This window comes from Salmo salar, chromosome ssa16 (assembly GCF_905237065.1).
Source record: "Salmo salar chromosome ssa16, Ssal_v3.1, whole genome shotgun sequence".
Taxonomy (NCBI): domain Eukaryota; kingdom Metazoa; phylum Chordata; class Actinopteri; order Salmoniformes; family Salmonidae; genus Salmo; species Salmo salar.
The window spans coordinates 90,667,564-90,693,270 of NC_059457.1; the positions used below are offsets into that span (position 1 = coordinate 90,667,564).

The 25,707-nt window shown below is 45.6% G+C and overlaps 1 protein-coding gene across 1 annotated transcript in view; it reads left to right on the plus strand.

Moving 5' to 3' along the window:
- The window catches only part of LOC106574988 (tudor domain-containing protein 3), a 66,240-nt gene extending 60,234 nt beyond the window's left edge, over positions 1 to 6,006 (plus strand). Inside the window, 1 exon segment of the mRNA XM_045698421.1 lies at positions 5,574 to 6,006. The gene's annotated coding sequence lies outside the window, so the exon portion shown is untranslated.
- Positions 6,007 to 25,707: the final 19,701 nt, after the last annotated feature.

Genomic DNA, 25,707 nt, shown 5'->3' on the forward strand with positions numbered 1-25,707 from the left:
AGTTACTGTACGGACAGGTTACACCTGTACTACACCACATGACTGAGTTACTGTACGGACAGGTAACACCTGTACTACACCACATGACTGAGTTACTGTACGGACAGGTAACACCTGTACTACACCACATGACTGAGTTACTGTACGGACAGGTTACACCTGTACTACACCACATGACTGAGTTACTGTACGGACAGGTTACACCTGTACTACACCACATGACTGAGTTACTGTACGGACAGGTTACACCTGTACTACACCACATGACTGAGTTACTGACAGGTTACACCTGTACTACACCACATGACTGAGTTACACCTGTACTACACCACATGACTGAGTTACTGTACGGACATGTTACACCTGTACTACACCACATGACTGAGTTACTGTACGGACAGGTTACACCTGTACTACACCACATGACTGAGTTACTGTACGGACAGGTTACACCTGTACTACACCACATGACTGAGTTACTGTACGGACAGGTTACACCTGTACTACACCACATGACTGAGTTACTGTACGGACAGGTTACACCTGTACTACACCACATGACTGAGTTACTGTACGGACAGGTTACACCTGTACTACACCACATGACTGAGTTACTGTACGGACAGGTTACACCTGTACTACACCACATGACTGAGTTACTGTGCGGACAGGTTACACCTGTACTACACCACATGACTGAGTTACAGTACGGACAGGTTACACCTGTACTACACCACATGACTGAGTTACTGTACGGACAGGTAACACCTGTACTACACCACATGACTGAGTTACTGTACGGACAGGTTACACCTGTACTACACCACATGACTGAGTTACTGTACGGACAGGTTACACCTGTACTACACCACATGACTGAGTTACTGTACGGACAGGTTACACCTGTACTACACCACATGACTGAGTTACTGTACGGACATGTTACACCTGTACTACACCACATGACTGAGTTACTGTACGGACACAACACCTGTACTACACCACATGACTGAGTTACTGTACGGACAGGTAACACCTGTACTACACCACATGACTGAGTTACTGTACGGACAGGTTACACCTGTACTACACCACATGACTGAGTTACTGTACGGACAGGTTACACCTGTACTACACCACATGACTGAGTTACTGTACGGACAGGTTACACCTGTACTACACCACATGACTGAGTTACTGACAGGTTACACCTGTACTACACCACATGACTGAGTTACACCTGTACTACACCACATGACTGAGTTACTGTACGGACATGTTACACCTGTACTACACCACATGACTGAGTTACTGTACGGACAGGTTACACCTGTACTACACCACATGACTGAGTTACTGTACGGACAGGTTACACCTGTACTACACCACATGACTGAGTTACTGTACGGACAGGTTACACCTGTACTACACCACATGACTGAGTTACTGTACGGACAGGTTACACCTGTACTACACCACATGACTGAGTTACTGTACGGACAGGTTACACCTGTACTACACCACATGTCTGAGTTACTGTACGGACAGGTTACACCTGTACTACACCACATGACTGAGTTACTGTACGGACAGGTTACACCTGTACTACACCACATGACTGAGTTACTGTACGGACAGGTTACACCTGTACTACACCACATGACTGAGTTACTGTACGGACAGGTTACACCTGTACTACACCACATGACTGAGTTACTGTACGGACAGGTTACACCTGTACTACACCACATGACTGAGTTACTGTACGGACAGGTTACACCTGTACTACACCACATGACTGAGTTACTGAAAGGTTACACCTGTACTACACCACATGACTGAGTTACTGTATGGACAGGTTACACCTGTACTACACCACATGACTGAGTTACTGTACGGACAGGTTACACCTGTACTACACCACATGACTGAGTTACTGTACGGACAGGTTACACCTGTACTACACCACATGACTGAGTTACTGTACGGACAGGTTAAACCTGTACTACACCACATGACTGAGTTACTGTACGGACAGGTTACACCTGTACTACACCACATGACTGAGTTACTGACAGGTTACACCTGTACTACGCCACATGACTGAGTTACTGTACGGACAGGTTACACCTGTACTACACCAGATGACTGAGTTACTGTACGGACAGGTAACACCTGTACTACACCACATGACTGAGTTACTGTACGGACAGGTTACACCTGTACTACACCACATGACTGAGTTACTGTACGGACAGGTTACACCTGTACTACACCACATGACTGAGTTACTGTATGGACAGGTTACACCTGTACTACACCACATGACTGAGTTACTGTACGGACAGGTTGACCTGTACTACACCACATGACTGAGTTACTGTACGGACAGGTAACACCTGTACTACACCACATGACTGAGTTACTGACAGGTTACACCTGTACTACACCACATGACTGAGTTACACCTGTACTACACCACATGACTGAGTTACTGTACGGACAGGTTACACCTGTACTACACCACATGACTGAGTTACTGTACAGACAGGTTACACCTGTACTACACCACATGACTGAGTTACTGTACGGACAGGTTACACCTGTACTACACCACATGACTGAGTTACTGTACGGACAGGTTACACCTGTACTACACCACATGACTGAGTTACTGACAGGTTACACCTGTACTACACCACATGACTGAGTTACACCTGTACTACACCACATGACTGAGTTACTGTACGGACAGGTTACACCTGTACTACACCACATGACTGAGTTACTGTACGGACAGGTTACACCTGTACTACACCACATGACTGAGTTACTGTACGGACAGGTTACACCTGTACTACACCACATGACTGAGTTACTGTACGGACAGGTAACACCTGTACTACACCACATGACTGAGTTACTGTACGGACAGGTAACACCTGTACTACACCACATGACTGAGTTACTGTACGGACAGGTAACACCTGTACTACACCACATGACTGAGTTACTGTACGGACAGGTAACACCTGTACTACACCACATGACTGAGTTACTGTACGGACAGGTTACACCTGTACTACACCACATGACTGAGTTACTGTACGGACAGGTTACACCTGTACTACACCACATGACTGAGTTACTGTACGGACAGGTTACACCTGTACTACACCACATGACTGAGTTACTGACAGGTTACACCTGTACTACACCACATGACTGAGTTACTGTACGGACAGGTTACACCTGTACTACACCACATGACTGAGTTACTGACAGGTTACACCTGTACTACACCACATGACTGAGTTACACCTGTACTACACCACATGACTTAGTGACTGTACGGACAGGTTACACCTGTACTACACCACATGACTGAGTTACTGTACGGACAGGTTACACCTGTACTACACCACATGACTGAGTTACTGTACGGACAGGTTACACCTGTACTACACCACATGACTGAGTTACTGTACGGACAGGTTACACCTGTACTACACCACATGACTGAGTTACTGTACGGACAGGTTACACCTGTACTACACCACATGACTGAGTTACTGTACGGACAGGTTACACCTGTACTACACCACATGACTGAGTTACTGTACAGACAGGTTACACCTGTACTACACCACATGACTGAGTTACTGTACGGACAGGTTACACCTGTACTACACCACATGACTGAGTTAATGTACGGACAGGTTACACCTGTACTACACCACATGACTGAGTTACTGTACGGACAGGTTACACCTGTACTACACCACATGACTGAGTTACTGTACGGACAGGTTACACCTGTACTACACCACATGACTGAGTTACTGTACGGACAGGTAACACCTGTAATACACCACATGACTGAGTTACTGTACAGACAGGTTACACCTGTACTACACCACATGACTGAGTTACTGTACAGACAGGTTACACCTGTACTACACCACATGACTGAGTTACTGTACGGACAGGTTACACCTATACTACACCACATGACTGAGTTACTGTACAGACAGGTTACACCTGTACTACACCACATGACTGAGTTACTGTACGGACAGGTTACACCTGTACTACACCACATGACTGAGTTACTCTACGGACAGGTTACACCTGTACTACACCACATGACTGAGTTACTGTACGGACAGGTTACACCTGTACTACACCACATGACTGAGTTACTCTACGGACAGGTTACACCTGTACTACACCACATGACTGAGTTACTGTACGGACAGGTAACACCTGTACTACACCACATGACTGAGTTACTGTACGGACAGGTTACACCTGTACTACACCACATGACTGAGTTACTGTACGGACAGGTTACACCTGTACTACACCACATGACTGAGTTACTGTACGGACAGGTTACACCTGTACTACACCACATGACATAGTTACTGTACGGACAGGTTACACCTGTACTACACCACATGACTGAGTTACTGTACAGACAGGTTACACCTGTACTACACCACATGACTGAGTTACTGTACAGACAGGTTACACCTGTACTACACCACATGACTGAGTTACTGTACGGACAGGTTACACCTGTACTACACCACATGACTGAGTTACTGTACGGACAGGTTACACCTGTACTACACCACATGACTGAGTTACTGTACGGACAGGTTACACCTGTACTACACCACATGACTGAGTTACTGTACGGACAGGTTACACCTGTACTACACCACATGACTGAGTTACTGTACGGAGAGGTTACACCTGTACTACACCACATGACTGAGTTACTGTACGGACAGGTTACACCTGGACCTCTGGCCAGGTAAACACTATAGCAAGTTAGTCCCAAATGGCCCTCTATTCCCTCGAAAGTGCGCTTCTGTTGACCAGATTGCTACGGGTTAGTCCTACGGGCCCTGGTCTAAAGTAGTGTACTGTATAGGAAATGTAGTGCCATTTTGGACACATACCATGTTCTGAGAACCACCTCGCTGACCGTTCACACTAGATCCCTCCTCCTCCCTCCCTCCCTCCCTCCCTCCCTCCCTCCCTCCCTCCCTCCCTCCCTCCTCCCTCCCTCCCTCCCTCCCTATCTCCCTCCCTCCACACAGTTAGTCAGTACCTAGCTCACAGTGGAAGTCCTCCTCCCTCCCTCCCTCCCTCCCTCCCTCCCTCCCTCCCTCCTCCCTCCCCCCCTCCACACAGTTAGTCAGTACCTCCCTCCCTCCCTCCCTCCCTCCCTCCCTTCCTCCTCCCTCCCTCCCTCCCTCCACACAGTTAGTCAGTACCTCCCTCCCTCCCTCCCTCCACACAGTTAGCCAGTACCTCCCTCCCTCCACACTGTTAGTCAGTAGCTTTCCTGAGGAGCCCCAGAGAGCAAACAGCAGCCATTACCGTGGTTACCAGCGCTCCATGACGATAATATGAAAGGTAGGTTTGTGTGTTTATTGACAGAGAGATGTTTACTCCCCAAGGCTGGATGATCTTGGACAAAGCAGTGTGAACTGAACACAGGGTTGATGGTGGTTTTGACAAGGTGAACTGACTCTCTGTCTGTTTCCGTTTCCCCTCAGACGGAGTCCACGAAGGATCCCAGAGGTCCACGCATCTGACCTCAAAAACCACATCTTTCTTCTCTCGGGTTGTAAAATTCCAGCAAGTTTTCCAGAATTCCTGGTTGGAGGATTCCACGTCCTTATTGTTCCCTCCTGATTCCATCAAAATCTTTCAACTGTGGATTTCAGAAAAATTGACTTTTGGGAAAGTTAGTGGGATTTTTGCAATCCTTCTCTCCTCTTCACCAAATACACAATGACAACTCTTCCTCTGTGTTCACTTGGGTCTCCATATCAAGAAGTGTGAAACATTCAGGAAAAGGGCTTGTTGCTCAAAGATGCTGACAACAAGGACGCTAGCTCACAAACTTTGGAAAGCGCACAGCCGCTGTACATGGGGAAGATTTGTAAAATAGTTTATTGTTAGACTAATAAAAATGCTGCTCCTGTATTTCTCAGGTTTTTATTTGTCTGATTTGAAATCTCTTTTCCTATGAACCCTCTCATGTTGCACCATGTTCCTCTCTGACAGCTCAGTCTGTTACTACAGTCCATGAGTTCCTCTCTGTTACTACAGTCCATGTGTTCCTCTCTGTTACTACAGTCCATGTGTTCCTCTCTGTTACTACAGTCCATGTGTTCCTCTCTGTTACTACAGTCCATGTGTTCCTCTCTGTTACTACAGAGGTTCTCTCTGTTACTACAGTCCATGTGTTCCTCTCTGTTACTACAGTCCATGTGTTCCTCTGCGTCTGTTACTACAGTCCATGTGTTCCTCTCTGTTACTACAGTCCATGTGTTCCTCTCTGTTACTACAGTCCATGTGTTCCTCTCTGTTACTACAGTCCATGTGTTCCTCTCTGTTACTACAGTCCATGTGTTCCTCTCTGTTACTACAGTCCATGTGTTCCTCTCTGTTACTACAGACTCTCTGTTACTACAGTCCATGTGTTCCTCTCTGTTACTACAGTCCATGTGTTCCTCTCTGTTACTACAGTCCATGTGTTCCTCTCTGTTACTACAGTCCATGTGTTCCTCTCTGTTACTACAGTCCATGTGTTCCTCTCTGTTACTACAGTCCATGTGTTCCTCTCTGTTACTACAGTCCATGTGTTCCTCTCTGTTACTACAGTCCATGTGTTCCTCTCTGTTACTACAGTCCATGTGTTCCTCTCTGTTACTACAGTCCATGTGTTCCTCTCTGTTACTACAGTCCATGTGTTCCTCTCTGTTACTACAGTCCATGTGTTCCTCTCTGTTACTACAGTCCATGTGTTCCTCTCTGTTACTACAGTCCATGAGTTCCTCTCTGTTACTACAGTCCATGTGTTCCTCTCTGTTACTACAGTCCATGTGTTCCTCTCTGTTACTACAGTCCATGTGTTCCTCTCTGTTACTACAGTCCATGTGTTTTCTCTCTGTTACTACAGTCCATGTGTTCCTCTCTGTTACTACAGTCCATGTGTTCCTCTCTGTTACTACAGTCCATGTGTTCCTCTCTGACAGCTCAGTCTGTTACTACAGTCCATGTGTTCCTCTCTGTTACTACAGTCCATGTGTTCCTCTCTGTTACTACAGTCCATGTGTTCCTCTCTGTTACTACAGTCCATGTGTTCCTCTCTGTTACTACAGTCCATGTGTTCCTCTCTGTTACTACAGTCCATGTGTTCCTCTCGTCTCTCAGGCAGCTCAAGCTCATTTGTAGCGTTCAGCGAAGCGGCTCAGAAGGGTAAGACGATCTGTCCTCCTGTAATAGAGACCGCTGGAGGAGAGATGTCGTTTTGCAGATTACAAAGGGAGCGATCGCCGCAGCTCTTCAGCCATGATTGGACACAGAGCTATTTATATGGGACCCACCGTGGACACGACTCCTCGTGCGTTTTACAGATTTTGTGCGTCCAAAATGTTACCGTATTCCTTGTAAGGTACACTGTTGACCAGAGTCCATAAGAATAGGGTGCTATTTGGGAAACATCCATTTGAAACAATCTCCTCAGAGGAGGAGGTTAAGGTTTGAGAGGTCCACTGGACAGAGGAGGTTAAGGTGTGACACCAGGGCCACTGGACAGAGGAGGATAAGGTTTGAGAGGTCCACTGGACAGAGGAGGTTAAGGTTTGAGAGGTCCACTGGACAGAGGAGGTTAAGGTTTGAGAGGTACTGGAAGGGAAACCACTGGACAGAGGAGGATAAGGTTTGAGAGGTCCACTGGACAGAGGAGGTTAAGGTTTGAGAGGTCACCCACCAGATCCACTGGACAGAGGAGGTTAAGGTTTGAGAGGTCCACTGGACAGAGGAGGTTAAGGTTTGAGAGGTCCACTGGACAGAGGAGGTTAAGGTTTGAGAGGTCACCCACCAGGTACGAGAGGTTGGACCACTGGACAGAGGAGGTTAAGGTTTGAGAGGTCACCCACCAGATCCACTGGACAGAGGAGGTTAAGGTTTGAGAGGTCCACTGGACAGAGGAGGTTAAGGTTTGAGAGGTCACCCACCAGATCCACTGGACAGAGGAGGTTAAGGTTTGAGAGGTCACCTGTTATTCTATATTCCCCAGCTTGATGCAGCTCCATCAGAGCATAGATGAATAATAGATGGGCAGTAATATGGAAACCTATCTAGCAGGATGGATGGATGGATGGATGCATAGACAGATAGACACACAGACAGATAGATGGTGCTGAAAGTGGAGTGGCGCTGACAGAAGATCCACTGTTACAGATGAGCTGTTTAAAAGGAAGAAGGCTTGCTTGGTTGGAGACGGTAGTGAGTTGGGAGGAAATAATTCCTCTTGTCATTGAGCGCAGGGCCCTAGTTGCCTACTCTACTAACTCGTTAATAGAACTTCGGCAGGGAGCAGTTGTGTTGTCAAGTACAATAGTGAACAGTAGCCTTGATTGAATTTAATACTATGACTCATAGAATTAGCATACTAGAATGGATATGAAAGGTACTATGACTCATAGAATTAGGAATTAGAATACTAGAATGGATATGAAAGGCACTATGACTCATAGAATTAGGAATTAGAATACTAGAATGGATATGAAAGGCACTATGACTCATAGAATTAGAATACTAGAATGGATATGGAAGGTATTATGACTCATAGAATTAGAATACTAGAATGGATATGAAAGGTACTATGAGTCATAGAATTAGAATACTAGAATGGATATGAAAGGTATTATGACTCATAGAATTAGGAATTAGAATACTAGAATGGATATGAAAGGTATTATGACTCATAGAATTAGAATACTAGAATGGATATGAAAGGTATTATGACAGAATAAAAGGTCAGGGAGGTGGTCAACCATGATTAGCCAGTGTGAATAAGTCATGGCACACTGGCTGACCAGTTTTTTAAATGTAGATGTTCCAAAGGTGCACATCAGTGGCTTGTATGAGGCCTGGAAATGCTAAACGTGTTTGTTTATTAACGGTCGATTCCTGTTCATTCGGTAAGTATTCAGACCCCTTCCCTTTTCCACATTTTGTCACCACAGTTGACAGTGCATATCAGAGCAAAAACCAAGCCATTTAGGTCGAAGGAATTGTCCGTAGAGCTCCGAGACAGGATTGTGTCTGGATTTCTGTAGCATTGAAGGTCCCCAAGAACACAGTGGCCTCCATCATTCTTAAATGGAAGAAGTTTGGAACCACCAAGACTCTTCCTAGAGCTGGCCGCCCAGCCAAACTGAGCAATCAGGGGAGAAGGGCCTTGATCAGGGAGGTGACCAAGAACCCGATGGTCACTCTAACAGAGCTCCAGAGTTCCTCTGTGGAGATGGGAGAACCTTCCAGAAGGACAACCATCTCTGCAGTATTCCACTAATCAGGCCTTTATTGTAGAGTGTCCAGACGGAAGCCACTCCTTAGTAAAAGGCACATGACAGCCAGCTTGGAGTTTGCCAAAAGGCACCTAAAGGACTCTGACCATGAGAAACTCCTCTGGTCTGATGAAACCAAGATTAAACTCTTTGGCCTGAATGCCAAGCGTCACATCTGGAGGAAACCTGGTACCATTAATACGGTGAAGCATGGTGGTGGTAGCATCCTGCTGTGGGGGACTGGGAGACTAGTCATTATGGAGGAAACCTGGCACCATTAATACGGTGAAGCATGGTGGTGGTAGCATCCTGCTGTGGGGGACTGGGAGACTAGTCATTATGGAGGAAACCTGGCACCATTAATACGGTGAAGCATGGTGGTGGTAGCATCCTGCTGTGGGGGACTGGGAGACTAGTCGTGATGGAGGAAACCTGGCACCATTAATACGGTGAAGCATGGTGATGGCAGCATCCTGCTGTGGGGATGTTTTTCAGGGACAGGGAGACTAGTCAGGATAGAGGGAAAGATGAACGGAGCAAAGTACAGAAAGATCCTTGATGAAAACCTGCTCCACTGCGCTCAGGACCTCAGAATAGGGCGAAGGTTTACCTTCAAACAGGACAACGACCCTCAGGACACAGCCAAGACAACGCACGAGTGGCTTCGGGAGAAGTCTCTGAATGTCCTTGAGTGGCCCAGCCAGAGCCCGGACTTGAACCCGATCGAACATCTCTGGAGAGACCTGAAAATAGCTGTGCAGCGATGCTCCCCATCCAACCTGACAGAGCTTGAGAGGATCTGCAGAGAAGAATGCTCACAGCGTTCCAGAAGGACAACAATCTCTGCAGCATTCCACTTATCAGGCCTTTATGGTAGAATGGTAGATGTTTATTTTATTTTCCTGCGTAAGTTAAAAACAGGAAATGCATCTCCTTTGCCTGGTACTGCCATTCAATTCAATTAGACTGGTTTGGATTTCTCCCTCAACACAACGGCTGTAGTTTTCATACCATTCTGGAACTGAGGGTTTATGACATAGTCCCTCCAGTAATTCTATAGGATCTCTATGGGGAGAATAACATCCGTATGGAATCAACCTGGAACCCCAGATTTGACGTTTTAGAACTGCTGATTCTAGAGACCATTGTCTTTAGGTGTTTATGTGACACAGTTTAAACTCAAATGAGATGTTTGACTAACAAATCCTCTTGTCCAGCTAACAGGTAAATACATGAAGGTTTTCTGTAAACAAGTGGTTTATCAGAGTCTTTTTCACAGATGCTCAGATATCAAAAGACTTGATTTCCTGAGAAAGACTTTGTACTCTGTCACGGTAGCCAGTAAATAAACGGGTAAACACCGTCACAGTAGAAGGTAAATAAAGTGATAAACACTGTCACAGTAGAAGGTAAATAAAGTGATAAACACTGTCACAGTAGAAGGTAAATAAACTGATAATTGTGTTATTGTGGTTGTTTATGCCTGTGTGATCATGATTTACCACAGTTGAGTCATTTCTTGTTTTGACAAGCTGTTAGACCCCTGATGCCGTGAAAGCTTTCTGTGTCAGTGATTGAGATGTTTTCTCTCACATTGAGTTTATGAAGCCCAGTTTATGTCTATCATGGTGATGTCTGACACGCGGGTGGGAAGAGATCACCGATGTTAGAGCTCTGTGTTCACACGAGTGACGTCTACAGACCGAACTGAACGAATGAGGAAGTGGCTGTCTATAATCCTACCTCAAAGGAAAAAAATATAGATATTTTTAAAACTGTTTAACAAACGTTATTTTACTGAATGAAAATGTAGAACCTTTTGAGTGTTAGTTTGTGTGTGTTGATAGAATCATCTCGCTGTTTTGATCTCAATCTGAATAGTGAGAATACTTGTTTCTGTTTCCTGGGAAATGTTGCTGATATCTCCTCTGGGGTGTTATCAATGTGTATCCCAAATGGCACCCTACACAGTGCACTACCACAGTCCTTGCCATAGGGCCCTGGTCAAAAGTAGTGCACTATATAGGGAATAGGGTTCCATTTGATGTTTCAGTTACTCTGGATGAGAAGCAGGAACCAGTGTGTTCCCAGGGCCAGATGGGATTTCATTTACTCTGGATGAGAAGCAGGAACCAGTATGTTCCCAGGGTCAGATGGGATTTCATTTACTCTGGATGAGAAGCAGGAACCAGTATGTTCCCAGGGTCAGATGGGATTTCATTTACTCTGGATGAGAAGCAGGAACCAGTATGTTCCCAGGGTCAGATGGGATTTCATTTACTCTGGATGAGAAGCAGGAACCAGTATGTTCCCAGGGTCAGATGGGATTTCATTTACTCTGGATGAGAAGCAGGAACCAGTATGTTCCCAGGGTCAGATGGGATTTCATTTACTCTGGATGAGAAGCAGGAACCAGTATGTTCCCAGGGTCAGTTGGGATTTCATTTACTCTGGATGAGAAGCAGGAACCAGTATGTTCCCAGGGTCAGATGGGATTTCATTTACTCTGGATGAGAAGCAGGAACCAGTATGTTCCCAGGGTCAGTTGGGATTTCAGTTACTCTGGATGAGAAGCAGGAACCAGTGTGTTCCCAGGGTCAGATGGGATTTCATTTACTCTGGATGAGAAGCAGGAACCAGTATGTTCCCAGGGTCAGTTGGGATTTCATTTACTCTGGATGAGAAGCAGGAACCAGTATGTTCCCAGGGCCAGATGGGATTTCATTTACTCTGGATGAGAAGCAGGAACCAGTATGTTCCCAGGGTCAGATGGGATTTCATTTACTCTGGATGAGAAGCAGGAACCAGTATGTTCCCAGGGTCAGATGGGATTTCATTTACTCTGGATGAGAAGCAGGAACCAGTATGTTCCCAGGGTCAGATGGGATTTCATTTACTCTGGATGAGAAGCAGGAACCAGTGTGTTCCCAGGGTCAGATGGGATTTCATTTACTCTGGATGAGAAGCAGGAACCAGTATGTTCCCAGGGTCAGATGGGATTTCATTTACTCTGGATGAGAAGCAGGAACCAGTATGTTCCCAGGGTCAGTTGGGATTTCATTTACTCTGGATGAGAAGCAGGAACCAGTATGTTCCCAGGGTCAGATGGGATTTCATTTACTCTGGATGAGAAGCAGGAACCAGTATGTTCCCAGGGTCAGTTGGGATTTCAGTTACTCTGGATGAGAAGCAGGAACCAGTGTGTTCCCAGGGTCAGTTGGGATTTCATTTACTCTGGATGAGAAGCAGGAACCAGTATGTTCCCAGGGCCAGATGGGATTTCATTTACTCTGGATGAGAAGCAGGAACCAGTATGTTCCCAGGGTCAGATGGGATTTCATTTACTCTGGATGAGAAGCAGGAACCAGTATGTTCCCAGGGTCAGATGGGATTTCATTTACTCTGGATGAGAAGCAGGAACCAGTATGTTCCCAGGGTCAGATGGGATTTCATTTACTCTGGATGAGAAGCAGGAACCAGTGTGTTCCCAGGGTCAGTTGGGATTTCATTTACTCTGGATGAGAAGCAGGAACCAGTATGTTCCCAGGGTCAGTTGGGATTTCATTTACTCTGGATGAGAAGCAGGAACCAGTATGTTCCCAGGGTCAGTTGGGATTTCCATCAGATTGAAAAGGGATACTGCGTACTCCCTGCTTTTCCTCCAGCGCTGGTTTTCCATCCAGGCAGCGAGGAGTATTTAATGATGTTTTCCCTACATTGCTGCAGCGTACTGGGCCCATCGCACGCTCTCTCTCTCTCTCTCTCTCTCTCTCTCTCTCTCTCTCTCTCTCCCTCTCTCTCTCTCCCCTCTCTCTCTCTCTCTCTCTCTCTCTCTCTCTCTCTCTCTCTCTCTCCCCTCTCTCTCTCTCTCTCTCTTCTCTCTCTCTCTCTCTCTCTCCCCTCACTCACTCACTCACTCACTCACTCACTCACTCACTCACTCACTCACTCACTCACTCACTCACTCACTCACTCACTCACTCACTCACTCACTCACACACTCTGGGACCATCACACACACAAATGCACACAGTCCGTCCGATCACACAGAAGAAATCTGTTAGAGAAGCATTGGAGACCCTCCGAGGCCCTTGCCTCTAATCTGTCTCTGCTCTCGTCTCCCAGCTCCCAGTCAAGCTTCTGTCTTTGTCCGGCTTGCGTCCCAAGTGGCACCCTATTCCCTATAGTGTGCACAAATTTAGACCGGAGCCCTATGGACCCTGGTCAACAGTAGTGCACTACATAGTGTAGGTAATGGGGTGCTATTTCAGCCTCACTCTCAGAAGCTCTGACACTCTTACTCTGTACTGCTGGGTATTCACTGGTCCCTGTGAGAGAGAGACACACACACACACACACACACACACACACACACACACACACACACACACACACACACACACAAAAAACAAACACACACACACACACACACACACACACACAACACACACACACACACACACACACACACACACACACACACACACACACACACACACACACACACACACACACACACACACACACACACACACACACACACACACACAGTGAGTGAACGGAGGTGGGGGGCATCTAAAGAGAGACTCTTTAGTGTTTCAGCCCTGGGGTTCCCAGCTAGTCGAGCATCTCCCACAATCCCTCTCGGAACCCGATAAGCTTTGCTAACAGACGGAGGAATGCCTTCCTGGCTTTGAGAGAAAGAGGGAAACCCCCCCCCCACCCCTTGCAACCTCCTCCCTCCATCCGTCGTTCCGTCCCTATCCACATCTATTGGACATTATTTCAGCAGTCTGACCTCTCCTCCTCTCCTCCTCCTCTCCTCCTCTCATCCCCCTCTCCCTCCTATTCACAGCAGCTCTTCAGTAGCAGCACAGTGGAGACTGTGATATCTGACCCTGTAGTGTGGACTAACGGTGTCCTTTCTCTCCCTCTATACCTTCCCCTCTCCCGCCTCGTCCTCTCCCTCTAAACCTTCCCCTCTCCCGCCTCGTCCTCTCCCTCTATACCTTCCCCTCTCCCGCCTCGTCCTCTCCCTCTATACCTTCCCCTCTCCCGCCTCGTCCTCTCCCTCTAAACCTTCCCCTCTCCCGCCTCGTCCTCTCCCTCTATACCTTCCCCTCTCCCGCCTCGTCCTCTCCCTCTATACCTTCCCCTCTCCCGCCTCGTCCTCTCCCTCTATACCTTCCCCTCTCCCGCCTCGTCCTCTCCCTCTAAACCTTCCCCTCTCCCGCCTCGTCCTCTCCCTCTAAACCTTCCCCTCTCCCGCCTCGTCCTCTCCCTCTATACCTTCCCCTCTCCCGCCTCGTCCTCTCCCTCTATACCTTCCCCTCTCCCGCCTCGTCCTCTCCCTCTATACCTTCCCCTCTCCCGCCTCGTCCTCTCCCTCTAAACCTTCCCCTCTCCCGCCTCGTCCTCTCCCTCTATACCTTCCCCTCTCCCGCCTCGTCCTCTCCCTCTAAACCTTCCCCTCTCCCGCCTCGTCCTCTCCCTCTATACCTTCCCCTCTCCCGCCTCGTCCTCTCCCTCTATACCTTCCCCTCTCCCGCCTCGTCCTCTCCCTCTAAACCTTCCCCTCTCCCGCCTCGTCCTCTCCCTCTATACCTTCCCCTCTCCCGCCTCGTCCTCTCCCTCTATACCTTCCCCTCTCCCGCCTCGTCCTCTCCCTCTAAACCTTCCCCTCTCCCGCCTCGTCCTCTCCCTCTATACCTTCCCCTCTCCCGCCTCGTCCTCTCCCTCTATACCTTCCCCTCTCCCGCCTCGTCCTCTCCCTCTATACCTTCCCCTCTCCCGCCTCGTCCTCTCCCTCTAAACCTTCCCCTCTCCCGCCTCGTCCTCTCCCTCTAAACCTTCCCCTCTCCCGCCTCGTCCTCCCCTCTCTCCCTCTCCCCCATCTCATCTCCCTCCCCTCCCTCCCCCTCCTCTGTCCCCTCTCCCACATTGTCCTCTCCCTCCCTCTCGTACCCCCCCTGTCCTCTCCCCAGTCCCCTCTCCCTCTCGGACCCACCCCTGTCCTCTCCCCAGTCCCCTCTCCCACCTCATCCTCTCCCTCCCCCTTCTCCCTCCCTGTCTCCCCCTCTCCCTCCCTCCCCCTTCTCCCTCCCTGTCTCCCCTCTCCCCTCCCTTGTGTTTTAAGAGAGGGAGGTCAACTCAACAGTGAGCTAACTACTCAGCCAGTACATGAAATGGAATGACAAGTAGGAGGGAAAGAAGAGGGAGGGAGGGAGGGAGGGTTAGCCCGAGTCTGTAGAATGAGGCCTTTACAAGTGAAAGCCCTGTCATCTATAGCCCGAGTCTGTAGAATGAGGCCTTTACAAGTGAAAGCCCTGTCATCTATAGCCTGAGTCTGTAGAATGAGGCCTTTACAAGTGAAAGCCCTGTCATCTATAGCCTGAGTCTGTAGAATGAGGCCTTTACAAGTGAAAGTCCTATCAGTTACAGCAGCAGCTGAGTATATGACCCTTCACAGAGCCACAGTATATAATGCTCTGTTACAAAACATAATGGGTTACTTTGTGAAGTGTAATGCTTTGTGTTCAGGACAAAAAGTTCATTTCTTTGTTGCAGTTTTACTTTAGTGCCTTGTTGCAAACAGGATGCATGATTTGTAATATGTTTTATTCTGTACAGACTTCCTTCTTTTCACTCTGTCATTTAGGTTAGTATTGTGGAGTAACTACAATGTTGTTGATCCATCCTCAGTTTTCTCCCATCACAGCCATTCAACTCTGTAACTGTTTTAAAGTCAACATTGACCTCATGGTGAAATCCCTGAGCGGTTTCCTTCCTCACCGGCAACTGAGTTATGAAGGACGCCTGTATCTTTGTAGTGAGTGGGTGTATTGATACACCATCCACAGTGTAATTAATAACTTCACCACGTTCTAAGGGATGATCAATGTCTGCTTTCTATCTATCAATACTGGTCCCTTCTTTGTGAAGCATTGGAAAACCTCCCTGGTGTGGGGGTACAGAGATGAGGTACATTTAGACTCCTGAACTCATTTAGACATGCCATAACAAAGTGGTTGAATACTTATTGATTCAAGACATTTCAGCTTTGAATTTCTTATTAATTTTGAAAATGTGTCAAAACATATAACCTACAGGTTATAGTAAACTATCTGTTCGTCGGAGTCCTGCCTCCGGGTTATAGTAAATATCTGTTCGGATCCCAGTCCTACCTAGTTACAAACAACTCAGAGTGTTCATATTGCTATTATAAACTAGTTTACCCAATGTAATTGGGCCAGTAAACCAATCGGCATTCAGAACTCAGACCAACCCAGTTTATAATATAATTACTACCTACAGGTTATAGTAAACTATCTGTTCAGATCCCAGTCCTACCTACAGGTTATAGTAAACTATCTGTTCAGATCCCAGTCCTACCTACAGGTTACCACAAAACCTCAGAGGTGCCATATTGCTATTATAAACTAGTTACCAATGTAATTAGAGCAGTAAAGCCAATCAGCATTCAGGGCTCGAACCACCCAGTTTATAATATAATTAATGTGGGTTTGTTTGCCTTCGAGTGGCCTGAGTGCCAGGGAAGGCTTACTGTTGCCAGCTGTGGGGGAGGTGTGTGTGTGTGTGTGTGTGTGTGTGTGTGTGTGTGTGTGTGTGTGTGTGTGTGTGTGTGTGTGTGTGTGTGTGTGTGTGTGTGTGTGTGTGTGTGTGTGTGTGTGTGTGTGTTTGTACACATGTACTCTGATAAACATACGCATGCCATCAGCAACCCCTTAGGCTTTTCTATCACGTTCAAATAGACCTCTACTTCCAAACTGTTATGATTTCAGGAGAGGAGTCTTTTGCTGAAGGACACAAGAGAGAAGGAATGATGAAATGGCGGCTTTGGATGTTCTTAAAAAAAGATTAAGACTTTACATGGAATTATCAGGACAGGAAGTTTATATTTGCATTTATTATGGATCCCCATTAGCTGCTGCCAAAGCAGCAGCTACTCTTCCTGGGGTCCAGCAAAATGAAGGAAGTTTATACAATTAAAAAAACAACATTACAATACATTGACAGATTTCACAACACACTGTGTGCCCTCAGGCCCCTACTCCACCACTACTGCTTGCGTCAGTTACTTAAAGTGGAATAGAGTTCCATGTAGTCATGGCTCTATGTAGTACTGTTCACCTCTCATAGTCTGTTCTTGGCTTGGGGACTGTGAAGAGACCTCTGGTGGCATGTCTTGTAGGGTATGCATGGGGTGTCTGAGCTGTGTGCCATTGGTTTAGACAGACAGCTCTGTGCATTCAACATATCAATACCTCTCATAAATACAAGTAGTGATGAAGTCAATCTCTCCTCCACTTTCAGCCAGGAGAGATTGACATGCATATTATTAATATTAGCTCTCTGTGTACATCCAAGGGCCAGCCGTGCTGACCTGTTCTGAGACAATTGCAATTTTCTTGAGTCCTTTTTTGTTGCACCTGACCACACGACTGAACAGTAGTCCAGGTCCGACAAAACTAGGGCCTGTAGGACCTGCCTTGTTGGTAGTGTTGTTAAGACTCAACTTCCACATTATTTATTACAAGATGTAGTTGAGGTTTAGTGAGTGTTTTGTTCCAGATACAATGCTTTTAGTTTTAGAAATATTTAGGGCTAACTTATTCCTTGCCACCCACTCCGAAACTAACTGCATCTCTTTGTTGAGTGTTGCAGTCATTTCAGTCTCTGTTGTTGCTGAAGTGTTTAGTGTTGAGTCATCCACATACATAGACACACTGGCTTTACTCAAAGCCAGTGGCATGTCGTTAGTAAAAAATGAAAGAAGCAAGGGGCTTAAACAGCTGCCCTGGGGAATTCCTGATTCTAACTGGATTATATTTGAGAGGCTTCCATTAAAGAACACCCTCTGTGTTCTGTTAGACAAGTAACTCTTTATCCACGTTATAGCAGGCGGTGTAAAGCCATTATAGCAGGGGGTGTAAAGCGGTAACACATACGTTTTCCAGCAGCAGACTATGATCGATAATGTCAAAAGCTGCACTGAAGTCTAACAAAACAACCCCCACAATAATTTCTATCATCAATTTCTCTCAGCCAATCATCAGTCATTTGTGTAAGTGCTAAGCTTGTTGAGTGTCCTTCCCTATAAGCGTGCTGAAATTCTGTTGTCAATTTGTTTACTGTGAAATAGCATTTTATCTGTTCAAACACCATTTTTTTCCAGAAGTTTACTAAGGGTTGGTAACAGGCTGTTTGGTCGGGTATTTAAGCCAGTAAAGGGGGCTTTACTATTCTTGGGTAGCGGAATGACTTTAGCTTCCCTCCCGGCCTGATGGCACACGCTCTCTAGTAGGCTTAGATTGAAGATGTGACAAATGGAGTGGCAATATCATCTGCTATTATCCTCAGTAATTTTCCATCCAGATTGTCAGACCCCGGTGGCTTGTCATTGTTGATAGACAACAATAATTTTTTCACCTCTTCCACACTGACTTTACGGAATTCAAAAGTACATTTCTTGTCTTTCATAATTTGGTCAGATATACTTGGATGTGTAGTGTCAGCGTTTGTTGCTGGCATGTCATCCCTAAGTTTGCTTATCTTGCCAATGAAAAAAAATAATTAAAGTAGTTTGCAATATCAGTAGGTTTTGTGATGAATGAGCCATCTGATTTCAATGAATGAAGGAGCTGAGTTTTTAAGGTGCCCCAAAGCTTTTTACTATCATACTTTATATAATTTATCTTTGTTTCATAGTGTAGTTTCTTCTTCTTTTCATTCAGTTCAGTCACATGATTTCTTAATTTGCTGTACGTTTGCCAATCAGTTGGACTGCCAGACTTATTTGCCATTCCTTTTACCTCATCCCTCTCAACCATAACATTTTTCAATTCCTCATCAATCCAAGGAGATTTAACAGTTTTTACAGTCATTTTCTTAATGGGTGCGTGCTTATTAGTAACTGGAATAAGCAAATCCATAAATGCATCAAGTGCAGCATCTGGTTGCTCCTCATTACACACCGCAGACCAGCAAATATTCTTTACATCATCAACATATGAATCACTACAAAATGTATTGTATGACCTCTTATACACTATATTAGGCCCAGCCTTTGGAACTTTGGTTTCCCTAGATATGGCTGTTATATTGTGATCACAACATCTGATGGATTTGGATACTGCTTTTAAAGCAAATATCTGCAGCATTAGTAAAGATGTGATCAATACATGTTGATGATTTAATTCCTGTGCTGTTTGTAACTACCCTGGTAGGTTGACTGATAAGCTGAACCAGGTTGCAGGCACTGGTTACAGTTTAAAGATTTTTCTTTGAGTGAGCAGCTTGATGAAAGCCAGTCAATATTTAAATCACCCAGAAAATATACCTCTGTTGATATCATATACATTATCAAGCATTTCACACATGTTATCCAGATACTGACTGTTAGCACTTGGTGGTCTATAGCAGCTTCCCACCAGAATGGGCTTTAGGTGAGGAATATGAATCTGTAGCCATATTACTTCAACAGTATTTAACATTAGATCAACTCTAAGCTTTACAGGAATGTGGTTCTGAATATAGACCGCAACACCGCCTCCGTTGGCATTTCTGTCTTTTCTGTAGATGTTATAACCATGTATTACTACCACTGTATCATCAAAGTGAGTTTCAGAGATAGTCAGAATATGAATGTCATCTGTTACAAGCCAGTTATTAACTTGATGGACCTTGTTTCTTCGGCTACATATGTTAATATGGGCTATTTTTTAGCACTTTTCTGTGTTGCTTGATTGTTTTTAATGCTTTACTGGGAAGCTTATCAGAGGTGGACTTACTCATGTTATTTACATTGGAGCTGATAGTGCAGGGTGAGCTGCATAAAGTGGTCTTCCTACTATTGCACACCGCCTCAGTGCTAACAGTGTAACTCTGGTTTATAGGCTCATGATTACTGCCGACAATAGCTGTAGGATAAACAGATGTATTCGGTGCAATTAGGGGTACATAAATTAAATTACTTACATTGTGTTTGCCAATGCCCCTAAGATCATGTGCATTTGATGCAGCATTATGACGACTCATTGTAACAATGGGATTAACTGAGCTGGTCTTGGATCATTTACCAGTCATTGTTTCAGCGCAGCCTTGAAATGAGTCTAGGAGACAAGATGATTTGGACTGTCGTTCCTGTAGAGTATCTTCTGTTTTCAGAAGGTGTCAATTCACCGTTCTACAGTTAAGAGGCCTAGCTACAATCTGTAACATGGTGAATGATCAGGCCAGGAAGTTGAGAGGCCTACTACAATCTGTAGCATGGTGAATGATCAGGCCAGGAAGTTGAGAGGCCTACTACAATCTGTAGCATGGTGAATGATCAGGCCAGGAAGTTGAGAGGCCTACTACAATCTGTAGCATGGTGAATGATCAGGCCAGGAAGTTGAGAGGCCTACTACAATCTGTAGCATGGTGAATGATCAGGCCAGGAAGTTGAGAGGCCTACTACAATCTGTAGCATGGTGAATGATCAGGCCAGGAAGTTGAGAGGCCTACTACAATCTGTAACATGGTGAATGATCAGGCCAGGAAGTTGAGAGGCCTACTACAATCTGTAACATGGTGAATGATCAGGCCAGGAAGTTGAGAGGCCTACTACAATCTGTAACATGGTGAATGATCAGGCCAGGAAGTTGAGAGGCCTACTACAATCTGTAACATGGTGAATGATCAGGCCAGGAAGTTGAGAGGCCTACTACAATCTGTAACATGGTGAATGATCAGGCCAGGAAGTTGAGAGGCCTACTACAATCTGTAGCATGGTGAATGATCAGGCCAGGAAGTTGAGAGGCCTACTACAATCTGTAACATGGTGAATGATCAGGCCAGGAAGTTGAGAGGCCTACTACAATCTGTAACATGGTGAATGATCAGGCCAGGAAGTTGAGAGGCCTACTACAATCTGTAACATGGTGAATGATCAGGCCAGGAAGTTGAGAGGCCTAGCTACAATCTGTAGCATGGTGTGTTTGCATAGCCTTTATATGTCCACGGTCGACCAGTCACACACTCTTGTCTATGTATGTGTGTGTGCTCAATTGCGCGTGTTGGTGTCCGTGTGTGTGTTTGCAGGTGTGTTTGTGTGTGTGTGTGTGTGTGTGTGCGTGCGTGCGTGCGTGCGTGCGTGCGTGCGTGCGTGCGTGCGTGCGTGCGTGCGTGCGTGCGTGCGTGCGTGCGTGCGTCGCGTCCGTCCGTCCGTCCGTCCGTCCGTCCGTCCGTCCGTCCGTCCGCAGATGCACATTATACCAAGAGAGGGTTGTTTGGAAATTGAAACGAACCCAAGAATCAACATGACCAGCATCTGCGGCTGACTGACTGGCTGATTGGCTGGCTGCCTGACCGACTGGCAGCTTGGCTGACTGACTGGCTGGCTGCTTGGCTGATTGGCTGGCTGCCTGACCGACTGGCAGCTTGGCTGGCTGCCTGACCGACTGGCAGCTTGGCTGACTGACTGGCTGGCTGCTTGGCTGATTGGCTGGCTGCCTGACCGACTGGCAGCTTGGCTGACTGGCTGACTGACTGGCTGCTTGGCTGACTGACTGGCTGCTTGGCTGACTGACTGACAGACTGGCTGACTGGCTGACTGACTGGCTGCTTGGCTGAATGGCTGGCTGACTGACTGGCTGACTGTTTGCCTGACTGTCCAACTGACTGACTGGCTGCTTGGCTGACTGACTGACTGCCTGGCTGACTGACTGGCTGCTTGGCTGACTGACTGACTGACTGACTGGCTGACTGTTTGCATGACTGTCCAACTGACTGACTGGCTGCTTGGCTGACTGACTGGCTGACTGTTTGCCTGACTGTCCAACTGACTGACTGGCTGCTTGGCTGACTGCCTGGCTGACTGTTTGCATGACTGTCCAACTGACTGACTGGCTGCTTGGCTGACTGACTGGCTGACTGTTTGCATGACTGTCCAACTGACTGACTGGCTGCCTGGCTGACTGACTGGCTGACTGACTGACTGACTGACTGACTGACTGACTGACTGACTGACATGCAGAATAAACATGTCACGGTGGTGTGGGATGGTAATGCTGATACTCTACATGCAAGACGACTGTCTGCTGATCTACAGAGAGAAGAAGAAGCACAACAACAGACAGTAACAGCAGACAGTAACAAAACAACAGACAGTAACAGCAGACAGTAACAAAACAACACACAGTAACAGCAGACAGTAACAAAACAACAGACAGTAACAGCAGACTGTAACAACACAACAGGCAGTAACAGCAGACTGTAACAACACAACAGGCAGTAACAGCAGACAGTAACAACACAACAGGCAGTAACAGCAGACAATAACAAAACAACAGACGGTAACAGCAGACAGTAACAAAACAACAGACAGTAACATAACAACAGACAGTAACATAACAACAGACAGTAACAGCAGACAGTAACAAAACAACAGACAGTAACAACAGACAGTAACAAAACAACAGACAGTAACAACAGACAGCAACAAAACAACAGACAGTAACAACAGACAGTAACATAACAACAGGCAGTAACAGCAGATAGTAACAAAACAACAGACAGTAACAAAACAACAGACAGTAACATAACAACAGACAGTAACATAACAACAGACAGTAACAAAACAACAGACAGTAACATAACAACAGACAGTAACAGCAGACAGCAACATAACAACAGGCAGTAACAGCAGATAGTAACAAAACAACAGACAGTAACAAAACAACAGACAGTAACATAACAACAGACAGTAACAAAACAACAGACAGTAACATAACAACAGACAGTAACAAAACAACAGACAGTAACAACAGACAGTAACAACACAACAGACAGTAACAACAGACAGTAACAAAACAACAGACAGTAACAACAGACAGTAACAACACAACAGACAGTAACAACAGACAGTAACAACACAACAGACAGTAACAAGAGACAGTAACAACACAACAGACAGTAACAGCAGACAGTAACATAACAACAGACAGTAACAACACAACAGACAGTAACAACAGACAGTAACAACACAACAGACAGTAACAGCAGACAATAACAAAACAACAGACGGTAACATAACAACAGACGGTAACAGCAGACAGTAACATAACAACAGACAGTAACATAACAACAGACAGTAACAAAACAACAGACAGTAACAACAGACAGTAACAAAACAACAGACAGTAACAACAGACAGTAACAACACAACAGACAGTAACAACAGACAGTAACAACACAACAGACAGTAACAACACAACAGACAGTAACAACACAACAGACAGTAACAGCAGACAGTAACAAACAAACTGCCAGTAACAACAGACAGTAACAAAACAACAGAAAGTAAAAAACAGTAACAACACAGTGGACAGTAACAGACAGTAACAACACAACAGGCAGTAACAGCAGACAATAACAAAACAACAGACGGTAACAGCAGACAGTAACAAAACAACAGACAGTAACATAACAACAGACAGTAACATAACAACAGACAGTAACAGCAGACAGTAACAAAACAACAGACAGTAACAACAGACAGTAACAAAACAACAGACAGTAACAACAGACAGCAACAAAACAACAGACAGTAACAACAGACAGTAACATAACAACAGGCAGTAACAGCAGATAGTAACAAAACAACAGACAGTAACAAAACAACAGACAGTAACATAACAACAGACAGTAACATAACAACAGACAGTAACAAAACAACAGACAGTAACAACAGACAGTAACATAACAACAGACAGTAACAGCAGACAGCAACATAACAACAGGCAGTAACAGCAGATAGTAACAAAACAACAGACAGTAACAAAACAACAGACAGTAACATAACAACAGACAGTAACAAAACAACAGACAGTAACATAACAACAGACAGTAACAAAACAACAGACAGTAACAACAGACAGTAACAACACAACAGACAGTAACAACAGACAGTAACAAAACAACAGACAGTAACAACAGACAGTAACAACACAACAGACAGTAACAACAGACAGTAACAACACAACAGACAGTAACAAGAGACAGTAACAACACAACAGACAGTAACAGCAGACAGTAACATAACAACAGACAGTAACAACACAACAGACAGTAACAACAGACAGTAACAACACAACAGACAGTAACAGCAGACAATAACAAAACAACAGACGGTAACATAACAACAGACGGTAACAGCAGACAGTAACATAACAACAGACAGTAACATAACAACAGACAGTAACAAAACAACAGACAGTAACAACAGACAGTAACAACACAACAGACAGTAACAACAGACAGTAACAACACAACAGACAGTAACAACAGACAGTAACAACACAACAGACAGTAACAACACAACAGACAGTAACAACACAACAGACATTAACAGCAGACAGTAACAAACAAACTGCCAGTAACAACAGACAGTAACAAAACAACAGAAAGTAACAGACAGTAACAACACAGTGGACAGTAACAGACAGTAACAACACAGTGGGCAGTAACAGACAGTAACAACACAGTGGACAGTAACAGAGAGTAACAAAACAACAGACAGTAACAACACAGTGGACAGTAACAACAGACAGTAACAACAGACAGTAACAAAACAACAGACAGTAACAAAACAACAGACAGTAACAACACAGTGGACAGTAACAGACAGTAACAACACAGTGGACAGTAACAACACAGTGGACAGTAACAGACAGTAACAACACAGTGGACAGTAACAGACAGTAACAACACAGTGGACAGTAACAGACAGTAACAAAACAACACTAAGTGTTTATTGATGACATTCTGTTGATCCTCTTTACAAAACGTCAACAACATAAATAGATTTTTAATATTATAATAATACTCGCAGGACTACACAAATCTCCCTATTTCATAGAATAGAACTATTGATAAAGAGAAAATGTAATATAATAAATGAATAATTAATATCACATCTGATTGGATTAACCATTGCACGGCAAGTCCTCTCTCAGGACACCAATCCCTTTCTACCATCCAGAACAGAACGTAAAGTTACAGGAGAAACCGGTAAATGAACCACCTCCCTCTGGACGGCTGGAGGTGAGTGTTGACCTGACGTACAGACTGCTCCGTCATAGTGCTTCGTTATCATTTGACTGGATTACCAGGATACAATATGAAAAGCTCTACGGTGCCAGAGCTGTGAGCCAGAACAGCCAGCCACTCAGCCAGGCACACGTCCATGAACCATCCCAAATGGCACCCTATTCCATTCATAGTGCACTACTTTTGACCAGGGACCATAGGGACCCCATAGGGC